Genomic DNA, 13,433 nt, shown 5'->3' on the forward strand with positions numbered 1-13,433 from the left:
ATTAAGGGTCATGTCATAGTCTATCTCATAGTAGACCCAAAGAGACTCACTATGTTACTAAGAAAGTGATTGAACATCCAACTTTCATGAGACTTTGACACCCAACTCTCCCGGATTGTCAATATGTGACTTTATCTCCAAGATGTGAGCACACATAGACTATGATTGCCAATAGGGATTGAGTGACTTTAAACTTTTCAAGAACTTGTGGGTGAGGGAGAATAATTGAAGGATGTGGAGGAAGTGAAGCATGATGTTGAGGGACACCATCTTCAAGAGATTTGGGAAGATCATAGTTGTTTGAACCAGACATCTATAATGGGAGAAAATCTAGTTAGTTGATTCAAAGTCCTTAATATAACACCCAATATGAAATATTAAGGCTAGGACCCAACACAATATTTTATAATTTGGAAGAGGGATGCCGTAATCCAAGCTATAAAATATTTGAAGGTAGGCGAATGATGATTCACCAATTTCCACCATGAAAAACGAAATAATTTATTAGGTTTTAATTGGATTTGAAATTCCTAGATCTTTGAGATTCTTTGAACTTTTCAATGGCATGTTTCAATCTCGAGTGTGCCCTCTCAAATTTTGTGACTGGGATGCCGAGGATCACAAAACAAGGTGTGAATAACCATACCAATTCACTTGGTACCCTTAATATTATCACCTAATCAATGTGCCGGTTAACCACACACGCTCCATTGATCTCTGACAAACATTAAGTCACCCTTCGTGATCCTTACTAGTCCAAGTTAGTGTTCCGGTTAACCACACACGCTCCACCAACGACTTGGTAAGGTACAAAGTGTGAATTCCATGGGCTAGCACCAAATTCACATTTTTCCTAAAGTAACTAAGATTGGGAATTAAATAAAACATTTAGTTACTTTATAATATTCATTATACTTTTAATGAGAATTTAAAGTCATTGTCCTACCCGTTCGGCTAACGACCCTCCACCGATCAAGCAAGCGGTGGGTGAGAGTGGACACCCATTAATTCTCCATTTTATAGGCAACAACCTTATACCCACCTTATAGACCGGCTTCGTGAATGAGGCCTACTAACGGTAAAACGACTTGTTCTTATACATATATATATATATATATATATATATATATATATATATATATATAAGTAACCATTAATGTTATAAATAGTATAAGTGTTGAATTTTAACTTATAAAATTCTAAGTGTTGGAATTAAAGTTTATTAAAGTGTGTGAAACTTTTCCAAATTCCAAAACTTGAGGGCAAGTTTTGTAACTCTTCAAAACTTTTCATTTTATAACTTATGAATTAAAGGTTCATAAAATGAAGACTCTTCATTTTATGTAACTTATGTGTTTTTAATGTGTGTTAAAGAAAAGTGACCTTTGGATATCCATAACTTGAGGACAAATTATGGATTCAATTAAAACACATAAATGATCAAGAATTAATCCTAAACAATTCAGCAAATAATTCCTATCATCTTCTAAATTCATAAGAACATGAACATGATTATCGAAGTTTCAAGAATTATATGAACACATACAAAGCATGAAATTTTGATATATGTTATTGTAAATGGATTAGAACAACCATTATACCAACTAAAATAAGTTTTAAAACATCAAAACAGTTTAGGGTAAAGTTTCTAGTCCATTTCCAGCAGCAAAAGTCGAAAATCTGCATTCTGAACCTTCTACTCGCCGAGTGCACGAACCTACTCGGCGAGTAGGATGAATTTTGCCTTGGACTTGGCGAGTCCCCCCATGGACTCGACGAGTCCATCATGCAGACAGCAAAAATTTCGACCTTTTTTCACTATTTTGCATCAAGTATCAAACAAGCAAGCCTAGGCTCTGATACCACTATTGGGTTTTGAGCAATCTAACACTTCCTAAGTGTGTATGCAACCCTAATAAACCTTGGATCTATGTTTGTCTAAATACATGCAAAATAATAATTTTTCCAAGGTTCATAACCTATCTAACATGGCATGAGGTACTTTTAAACATAAAAGAATTAGATGAGATTACATACCCTTTGATGATGAGTTTGATTCCTAAGGAGTTTGAGGGCCAAGCACCAATAGTGTGAATGCCTCAAATGCAATCACAAATCACCACAAACTCTTGGAAAACTTTGAGAGAATGTATACACACTTATAAAATCGGTCACACACAAACACCCACACACTAGTGACACTAGTGGCTATTTCATGCAATATAAGCATGCTTATATAGTGTACATGATTAGGGTGAAACCCTAATAACCCATGACCTTTCCTTTTCCAAGTATCCATGGGTTAAAAGCTCCATGGACTTCCATACAAGCCTAACCCATTAACAAATGAGTGTAAGCCGACACCATATAAAACCAATAGCCCACAATCTAATTAGTCTTCCTTTTAATCTCTAAATTAATTCATAATTAATTTAAGACTAAGACTAATTAAATAACATGAATTCATATTAATATGTGTATAACTCTCATAAAATTATCCATAAATAGTTTGGATGAAATGCAACCCAAATGGACCATGCCGGGTCGGGTCAAGTATATACCAAATAAGTTATGGACTTAGACACCTTATCCAACAGCAGTATTGTAACGCTCTGTTCCGAATTGACTCCTAGTATGAGGATGTGGGCCGAAGGTCGGTCATCATGAGGGTTATGGCTTTTGAGAAGCTAAGATCTAGGCTCTTTTGGATGCGAGTGTTGTATTAGAAGTGATCCAGAGGTTCGGTTTGTGTTTTGGATCTAAGGGTATTTTGGTAATTTGTCAGTGCAAGTATCTTGGGAAGAGGATGTTGGTTCGGGACGTTTTGTAGCAGGCAAGAATTTGTTAGTATGATTAAGTGTCTCGATACCTTTCTATGGATATATGAATGGTTGGAATCAGAGTTGTATCAGGTGAGATATTGCCTTCGGATGAATTTGGGGGTTTTGGAAAAAGCCCTAGTATGCGGGGCATACCAAGATGGTACGCAGGGCATACCGAATGAAGAGGAGCTACGCGAGGCGTAGCTGGAAGAACGCGAAGCGTATAAGCGAGGACCGGATCGGGGTGCGAGGCCTTGTACGTAGAGCATACGAGAAGGTACGCTGGGCGTACGAGGGTCTGATTGAAAACCCTAAAATTCAGATTTGGCACCTATATAAGCATACTTATCTCATTTGAGCCTTACCCTAATCAGCCTCTTTCACTTTCAACGTCTCTGGAAAACCCTAATACCATTAGAGAGGGTATTTTGAGCTTAAGGAGTGCATTTGAGGCCATTTTGGAGTTCATTCAAGAAGAGAAAGTTGTCAAGCAAGCTTAAGTTGGCTTTGGGCTGCAAGAATCTACATCTAGTTCATCTTGAAGAGATTCTAGAGGTATAAATCTTTGATCTTTCCATCTTATGTGTTAGATCTAGTTAGGGTTTTCTAGTTTTGTCCCTTTTGTTGGTTTTGGGTCTCCTCTTGTGAGTTGAGCGACTCCAGAGGCTGGAAATGTTAGATCTGAGGTCCCTTGGTCCCTTTACAACATAAAAATGAAGTCTTGATGGGTATTTTGACCTCATGCATGGATTAAGACCCTTGGAAAGGTCTTAATGGGAGTGTTGGGAGCATATGAGACATGCAAAGGCATAAAGTTGCCAACTTTATGCCCTAGATCGTCTTAATAAGCTTAGATCTGACTTTTGGACGTAAGTAAATTTAGTATTAAGCACTTAATGGAGAAAGTGGTTAACTTGATGCTACGTTGGGCGTAGCTTGGAGTACGCAGCGCGTACAGCCCGAGGCCCGGGTACGCAGGGCGTACACTCAGCGGGGGGACTTGGATCTATTTTGGGCCTTTGAGCTTTTAGGCCCAATGAGTCTTTGGGCCTGGTCACGTTTTGGATTTAGCGGACTAATTTAGCTGTTTTGAAGCATGGATGATATGGTTGGGCCTAATTGGGCCTTGTGACCCAATATAGGATTGGACATTATAGTGTTGGGCTGTTGTTTTGAGTTTTGGGCCTTAGTTTGGATCATACTGGATAGAATGATTTTACCCCATGCATGAATTAAGGATATTGGTATGGGACCCAACTGCTAATTGGGTATATTGATTGGTAGCGACAGCTCGGGAAGTTAGCGAGGCAACAACTAAGGATTACTTCAGGAAGCTTCTGCATTCGAGGTGAGTCTTCTCACCATACCCATGGGTCTAAGGTACCAAGTCCGGCCCATTATGTGATTATGTTATATGTGTTGGTCATTATGTGATTTGATATGATATGTGACTATGCATTTTGCATGGAAGACCCCGGGGGGAGCCCGTGGCATTGGATATAAGACCATGTGGGGTAGCCCATGGCATTCCTAGGTAAAGACCATGTGAGGGAGCCCATGGCATTGGATGTAAGACCATGTGGGGTAGCCCATGGCAGTCCTAGGAATGAAGACCATGTGGGGTAGCCCATGGCATTTTTACAGGTTTTATGTATGCATGGCTTATGTGTTATGTGGTATAGGTAGCTTTTATAGCTATCAGGATATGTGATATGTGGATGGTGTGTATGGTATGCTCTGGGAAACTCAATAAGCTTCGTGCTTACAGGTTCTGTTAATGGTTTCAGATATCATCGTATTGGAAATGAAGGGCTCGGATCAATCGCAGAGCACACACCTTGCTTTCTGCAATGAATGATTTTGGGATAAACTCTGATAAATGATTTGTTTGACTATGATTTGAAATGTTTGGATTAAATGGTATCAACGTTTTAGTTATATTAAAAATGAAATTTTTACTCTTGATTTTTACGTCGTTACAAATATCATAACATAACAAACTGAACAACATGTAATGGGTTCGTAGCTTTATAGACCGGATTGCCCCCTGGGCCACAGTGTGAGTCTGGGTTGCCTTTGGCCCACAACTCACATCTGGCTTGCCATCAAGCCCATAGTACGAGTCTCCCTTAGCGTGTAATTGGAATGCTCCCGGGTTTGTTGGATCACCGCACGAAGCAGTCTCACCTCAACCCATCCCACATAACATATCAACACATAATAAAATAACCATTGAGCATGCGGATAAACATATAATAACACAGGTAGTTCTACAGATCTACCTAAATGGCATAACCACTAGCTTGAAAAAACCCACGTCATATTCAATCATACTAACCCACTAGAATAACATATCCAATGGGCGGGCCTTGGTGCCTTAGACCACTTAGTATAGAGAGGTAACTCACCTCGTAACTGTCGACTCGCAATATAAGCTCGAGCTCCCGGATCACTGCCACCAACTCCACCACCTATTATCACAATAAAACCATACTCGTAAATTCCCAAGTTCCAAAGTGCCCCATAAGTTAACTAGTCAACCCTCGGTCAAGGTTAATTAGTCAAGGTCAACAATCCATGTTGACCTTAACTCGTAGAGTACTCTCAGCTACTCGTCGAGTTCCTTGTCATACTCGCCCGCTCGCCAAGTCACCAGAGTGACTCGTCAAGTTCCTAAGGCTCGCGGTCGAAACTCTAAGGCCCTTCATCGAGTTTTCCCACTTGCATCCCGACAAGTTCACATACAACAGTCAATTGGGAAAAACCCTAACCGACTCGTCGAGCCACCATGCTGGCTCGCCGAGTCTACGACAATCTTCATCGGACTCGCCGAGTTGTTCATCCAACTCGTCGAGTCTACGGCAATCTTCATATGACTTGCCGAGTCGCCCATGCGACTCGCCGAGTCCCTTCAGTCCTTTAACTATAAAGAACCTTTTAAGCCATGCAGGGGCTCCATATTGCAAATCCAACATCCTTAGGCATGCTTATCACGTAAAGTTGCAAACTTTATGTGCATGCTAGGCTTTAAGGCCCTAAAGTGACAAAACTAAGCTTGTAATGAAGTTTAACACTTGAGGGAAGGCTCATCCTAGGCAAGGTTGATAGCTTTATGGATCTAGAGGCCCAAGGGAGTCCAGATTTGAAGTTACAACTTCAGATCTTAGCTCAAACATAAGAAGTGTTTCTTAAAACCCATCAAAAGAGATCTTATATTAAAATAAGCCATGGAAAACAGTCTAATACCTTCAAAAGAGTGTTCACTAATGTAGATCTTGAATCCCATGCGTTCTTGCTTCTACTTGCTTGCTTCCCCAAGTGTTTCCTCCACCAAAAATCCTTCCTCCAAGCTTAAACTCACCAAAAGAACACACACACTCGAATTAGGGTTTAAGAGAAACAAGAGGCTGTAAAGAGGAGGTTGGGGGAGGCCAATGATCCTTTAAATAGGGTGCAATGCCCCGAAATATATGGTTTTATCTGCCAGCTCCTACTCGTCGAGTCCTTTCTTGGACTTGGCGAGTAGGTCACTAAAATGCGTGGACCAAGCCGCTACTACTCGACGAGTAGGGCAACCAGCTCGTCGAGTAGACCCAAAGACCAAAAGGATTCATAAATCAATACCTGAGAATCGGGGCGTTACACGAACTCAACGAGTTGACACTGGGAAATGAAAACCCTAATTTTCGGGCATTGCACCCTATATAAAGAACATTAACTTCTAGGGCTGATCTCTTTACCAGCCTCCTTGCCTAGAGAAAACCCTAGAATCGCCTTCCTTCTTGCATATTGAGTTTTGAGAGCTTAAATAGTGTTTGTTGGTGGTTCTTGAAAGGATTCTTGAAGATAGAAGCACCTAGCTTGGAGGAGTGACTTTAGATTCAGAAACTCTACAACAAAGCCTACATCTTTGAGGTATAAAGTCATAACCTTGACATGTAGCTTATTAGATCTCACCTCTTGTAATTGTGGCTTAGTTTTGGATATTGACTTGAGTGTCCAAAGAAAAGAGATTTTCAGGGGTTGAGGGTGTAGATCTAGCCCCTACATGACCTCTGGAGGATTAAAGCTACAAACTTTAATAGCCTCCATGTCCCATTCATGCAATATGTCCATTATGAAGCCAAAAATATGTTGGAAAAGGTGTCTAAGTCCATAACTATAATTGGTATGTACTTGACCCGATAGTAGCATGGTCCATTTGGGTTGCATTCATCAAAGCAATATGTTAGGAAGGATAATTGAGTAAGAGGTTAATTATGATCTATTAATATATTATAAGTATAATATATTAATTGAGGAATCATATTATTTAATTAGTATTGATCAAGAATTAATTTAGTGATCAAAAGAGACTAAATAAATTGATACATATGAGTTGGGCTAATGATTTGTGGTTTGATTTGTGATGGGCTTCTGGGTTAATCCATGAAGCTATGCAGTCAATAGCGGTGGGATAGCGGTTATCGGTAGTTGGTAAAATATTGGTACTAAATAGCGGTACCACAAATAGCGGCGATAGTAACCGATATTTGACCGCTATTTGACTGATATTTGACAAATATCGGTGGGATAGCGGTGAAATAGCGTTTATAGCTAAATTTTTTATTAAGTAATTTCATTTATTATTAAAATGTAGATATATGGTGGGGGTTTTATGAGATTGTTAAACATTTGCTTCAAACATTTTCTAATTTACTATATGTTTTACTTAATGACCATGTATTCATCCAATAAAACACTAGGTTACAAAGGCCCTACATAACATAAAAATACCGATATCCCATCGCGATAACCTATATATCAAATATCGGTCCTTGACCGATATTTGATTTTGAACCGCTATCACTGCATAGCCATGAAGTATTTATCTAGATCAAATGGATGGATCATAAGCTTATGGGTATGGATTAGGGTTACACATGACCCTTGATATTCTACACACATACATACATACATACATACATACATACATACATATATATATATATATATATATATATATATATATGTATTCATAAGCTAAAATTGGTTATACGTTGCATTCCAAGAAGTAGAATCTGATTTCTAGCCTCCTAAATCTCTCCATATTCATCGTAGTTGTTCTTGGTGTTTTGTGATTCCATTTGAGGCATCAAACTTGGGGAGCTAAGCTTTCTTCAGGCCAAGTCATTCAAGCTACTACACAAGGTAATATTCTAACTAGTTTTTTTTATTCAAATATCACCTTGCATGCTAGTTTAGGCTTCATGCTTTGGAAAAATGTTTATTGCATGTATAATTAGAGAAAACTTAGATTCAAAGCATTAGGGTTGGATGTACACCATCACAAATCCGAATATATACTCTTTTCAATCTATTACTGAATATATCGACATTTTCAAAATCTTTTTCCTCTCTTGCAATTTTTGAATACACTTTTCAATCGATTTATGTATACCATCTCACCCACTGTCCCAGTTTCTTTTTTTACCCAATTTTGGATATTGAAATAACGAAATCTAAAGGTGAAGATAAGAGAGAGTTGGACATATTAGCCTTCATAGGTATGCTTTTCGATTTTATTAACCTCATATGATATCCTGATTTCTAATTTGTTCGACTTGTACACATTTTACTATTCTAGTGATTACATTCCGTATTTTTTTCATTAATTTCTAATTAATCTAACTCTGAGTTTGTACATCTGATTCAGGAGGTATATGACATAGATATATTTTTTATGTTTTGTTCTTATTTTCTACAGTTCTATAGTTATGTCTTTTAACTTGGTTTTTGTGTGTGTGTTTGTATCAGGTAGTTTACTTCTTTATCCAAAGGTCTTATTTTTTTGGGTGTGTGAGCATCATTTTGTGTTGATTCATAATTTTCTTTCAATTGTGCTATTTAAAAAAAATGATTTATGATTCATTATTTTATTCTTTTTCCATATTACTTGCATTTTTAAAATCAAAACATAAATATTAAGTTTGGTTTATTGGTAAGGCTTTATCCCCGACAACAACCATTGGGTGTTCTAAATAGATAAAAAAAAACAAAAAACAAAGAAATAACTAATACTAAAAGAATGGTCTTTAATATTTTGTTAGAAATCACATTGTTAGGAAAGAATGTTATACTAATGGAAATGATATAATTATTGAGTTATAAATTGGGAAATCTTCAAAAAAGTCTAGATATTTACGGAAAAGTTACACTTTAGTCCCAATATATATATTTTTTTTGAACGAAAAAGTCCCGAAACCCGGCAAAAATTTGTTGTTTGACCCTTTTTGACCGGTTGAAACCGGTACCAAATTAATTTGAGACTATTTCGTAAACTAATCCAAAATATTGGGACTTTTCTGTAAACAAAAAATATTATGACTTTTCAGTAAACAAAAATATTAGAACTTCTCTACAAACAGAACCCTTATTTTTATTATTGTCATTATTATTATTATTATTATTATTATTATTAAAAATATAAATAAGAATACTATTTTTTGAACTTGTTATTATTAATATTGTTACTAATACATATAAAAGCATTAAATGAAAAAATAATATTAATGACATTGTTTAAAGGTGGAGGTCAAGGAGATGTTGATGCTTTTAGCATTGAAATCATGAATATTTGCTTCTATATTTTTAGTTTGTATATGGTCATTTGACATTTGTTGTTATTGTTTTCAATTCAGAATAATAATACTTAACAGTTTAAAATAAGTTGCATATTTGTAAAATTGTTTATAAATAATTTAAGCTAGAATGATTTCGCACTTTGTATATAAAAATGTTTAAGCTGGAAGGATTATTTTTCAAATCCAACAGATCCACTACAAACATCTATATAGGTAGCCCATATCAAAATTCAAAAATATTAGTTACAATATCTTGTTTAATAAAAAGTAATAGGACATGTTTTTTGGATTAATACTTTTGAATTTTGATTAATACTTTTGAATTATTCCTATTAATTTTTATTAAACAAAATATTGTAATTAATACTTTTGAATTTTGATATAGGTTACCTATGCAAATGTTTGTAGTGAATTTGTTGAATTTGGAAAGTAACTCTTCTACCTTAAACAATTTTATATACAAAGTGAGAAACCCTACTACCTTAAACTATTAATATGTTACTTCTTTCAAATTGTTAAGTATTAATATTTTGAATTGAAAACAGTAATAACAAATATGAAATGACCATATACAAAGAAAAACTATTCAAACAAACATTCATGATTTCAATGCTAAAAACATCACCATCTCCTCCACCTCCACCCTTAAACAATGTTGTTAATATTATTTTTTCATTTAATGCATTTATATGTATTAGTAATAATATTAATAATAACAAGTTGAAAAAAATAGTATTCTTATTTATATTTTTAATAATAATAATAATAATAATAATAAGGATTCTGTTTGTAGAAAAGTCATAATATTTTTGTTTACAGAAAAGTCATAATATTTTTTGTTTACAGAAAAGTCCCAATATTTTGAATTAGTTTACGAAATAGTCTCAAATTAATTTGGTACCGGTTTTAACTGGTCAAAAAGGGTCAAGCTACAAATTTTTGCTGATTTTCAGGACTTTTTCGTTCAAAAAAAAAAATCTTGGGACTAAAGTGTAACTTTTCCGTAAATATTGGGATTATTCTGAAGATTTTCCTTATAAATTTTGTAGAAAATGATGCCGGTAAAGCAAATGAAGTTGCAAGTCTTTGGACAAATATCTAAATAATGGAGCTTGCAAAAACAATGGATATGTTTCTTATTGTGCTGGTTGCATATAAAATTTTATCGACGATACAGGTTATGGTTGTTTTCGAGAAATTTGTCAAAGTTAAGCTCTTGAAATAATATCTTTGAAATATCATGACACAAGAAAGAATAAATGGATTACCAAATTAAAACAATCTTAAGTCGATTTTTACAAAATCTTGATTATTGTAAAATAAATATATATTTGTTTCAAGAAAATGCATGAAGCTATTGTTATGATTTTTGTAGGTTTTGGTTTGTATTAATATTGATTTTGTTTAATGGTAAAAAATTTATTTTACTTTTTCCTCTATAAAAGTTTTTATATATAGTAACTATAAAAAGCATATCTTGTCATGGGCATTTCGGTCCTAAGTTACGAGATTGGACAAAAATTATAATTTTATTGTTCATATTTTTCGAATTTACCAGGCTTAATTTTTATTATTAAATTGCAAAGGGTCTTCAAGTTCTCCAGCCGACCCTGGTGATAGCTATCATAATCTCTATGCTTAATAAAAACCTCCTTTAAACAACACGTGTCCATCTTATACACAAGCAAGTTGACACGTGTCATTCTCTCCACCTATTTAACTAAGATTTTTCCCGCCCATTTAATTCAATAGAAAATCGAATACCAAATCTGTTTCCCTACAATTTAGCAGTCAATTTTGGGGTAGTTTCGATTCTCAGTAACCATTTGAAGCAAAGAGAAGTCACGATCTTATTGGTGAGAGTTGTTGAGCATCGAATTTAGGGTTTTGATTTTGGTATGGGGTACAACAATGATTCGCCTCTCAACCTTCTTTATCTGAATATGTTCATCCGAACTGGTGAGTATTTTTTTTTATCATTTCACTTGGACGTATTTGAGGTTGAAAAGACGCAACCATGGCGAAAACAATAAAGGAGAAAAAAAAGATGCAACCATGGTAATTTATCAATTTCTTGGAAACCAAATCAACTGATTCAAATTTCAAAATACCAAAGATTTGATCTCCAAGGTTTCATATATGATTTTTTTTAAAGTTTTCTAATTTCTAAATCCCTCTTATGATCTGTTAATTTGATCTCCATTCATCCTTTTATATCGTCTCTCTTCTCTCAAACCTAGAAACAAACCATGTCCGCTCAACATCGCCAATCCATTAACCACCATTATGAAGACCCACACCACACTCCACTAAGAGTCGATGATAATTACACTTGGGTATGTTTTGAAGGTTCGTTTTGTTTCTGTTATAATCTCTTTCTTAATACTATATTCTTTGCTCGATTCTTTATTTCCATTATTTTCATCAATACAGATGGGTCTGAAATTTCAAGATTTTGGGGGTTTCCTTTTTTTCTTCAGGGTTTTTAGGTGGATTTGACTTCTCATCTTCTTTACCATATACATGTCCTATTGGCATGAGGTTTAATTTAAGTCTATTGGTTTTTTTAGGTTTGGAATTCTTCTAATGCTGTTGAATAACAAATAGAATCCACTTGAACTTTCCGAAACTAATTCATATACAACGAGCCAATTATTGTAGGTATGTAAAGGATTCAGTGTTATGTGAATGTATTAATAACTAATATCTTCTTCATGGATTTTATTCTTCATCCTCATATTTTTTTAATGCTTATAAATATCATCCTCATCCCATAAAAAAATTCTAACCTTCCACAATTTTCCATAGTTTGACGTGTGTATTTTGCATCTGATCAAGAATCTGCATCACATAATCACGATACATCAGGTTGGTTGTTCTGTTCTTTGTTGTTATTATTTCATTCACATTGTTCTTCTTTTTCGTTGTTCTTCTTTTAGTCGTACTATTTTTTCTTTCTTTATTATTATTTTTTTTTGTTTCTTGCATGAATCAAAAGTAAAATAGCTACTTTATCTGTAATAGTTTAAACTTGAAGTAAAAAAATAAACGTTTTTCTGTTTTGTATGTGTATAAAATTGTGTCTATTTGGAGTAATAATATTGGATGTTCTTTATATAATTTTCGATTTTGTAGTGTGTTTTAATGTGTTATGTATGTGTGTGTTAATGTGTTCATTAGAAATTTTCTATTCTATGAACCGGGTAGAATATATTGGATTTTCTATATTGTAGATACAATGAACCGATTATAAACAACTTTTTTAGATTAAATTAAAGTTTCACAATGCAACTAAACTAACCTTTAATAGTGAAATCCATTTCTCTGTAACATCATTCGTCTCCTGATAAAGATTGTCCCACATTTGATCATCTTCTCGCCAAAAACACTATCTAATCCCTACATAATTATAATAATACAATAAAACTATTAAAAATATGCATAAAACAGCATTATACTTTCAAGCCAAGAAAATAAAAGTCAACAAATAACAACTAAGATGATAATATTTCCTTATTATAATTTCCATCTATATAATAAATAGCATCCTACTTTACTGTTGTAGTCTGCACACAAGTTCTAGAATTATTTAGCAACAATTATTGGTCTTGGTCTGAAAATAAATTTGTGATTTAGATTTTGGTTGATTATGTTAATTTTGTGAAAACTTCATATAACTTTTCCATGATTATAAATGCTCTATGTTTGTGATTTTTTGTTTATAATAAACTTTATTGCTATTTTTTTGCTATTAGACAAACCTAAACATCAGATCTACATTGGTCTTGATTTGCTTAAAAGGGCTAAAGGCTAGAATTCTTTCTTTTGCAACATTGTATTTCACTTTTTTTTATAAAGTTTGAAAATACAACTCAAATATGGCATTGTAGTTTCAAATAATAGCAATCTACCTTCCTTTTTAACAATAATTAAAAAATACTAATCTTTTTAAACAATGACAATTTTAATTTTTTCCGTATGTTGTTTT

This window comes from Lactuca saligna, chromosome 9 (genome assembly GCF_052625555.1).
Source record: "Lactuca saligna cultivar CGN05327 chromosome 9, ASM5262555v1, whole genome shotgun sequence".
NCBI lineage: Eukaryota > Viridiplantae > Streptophyta > Magnoliopsida > Asterales > Asteraceae > Lactuca > Lactuca saligna.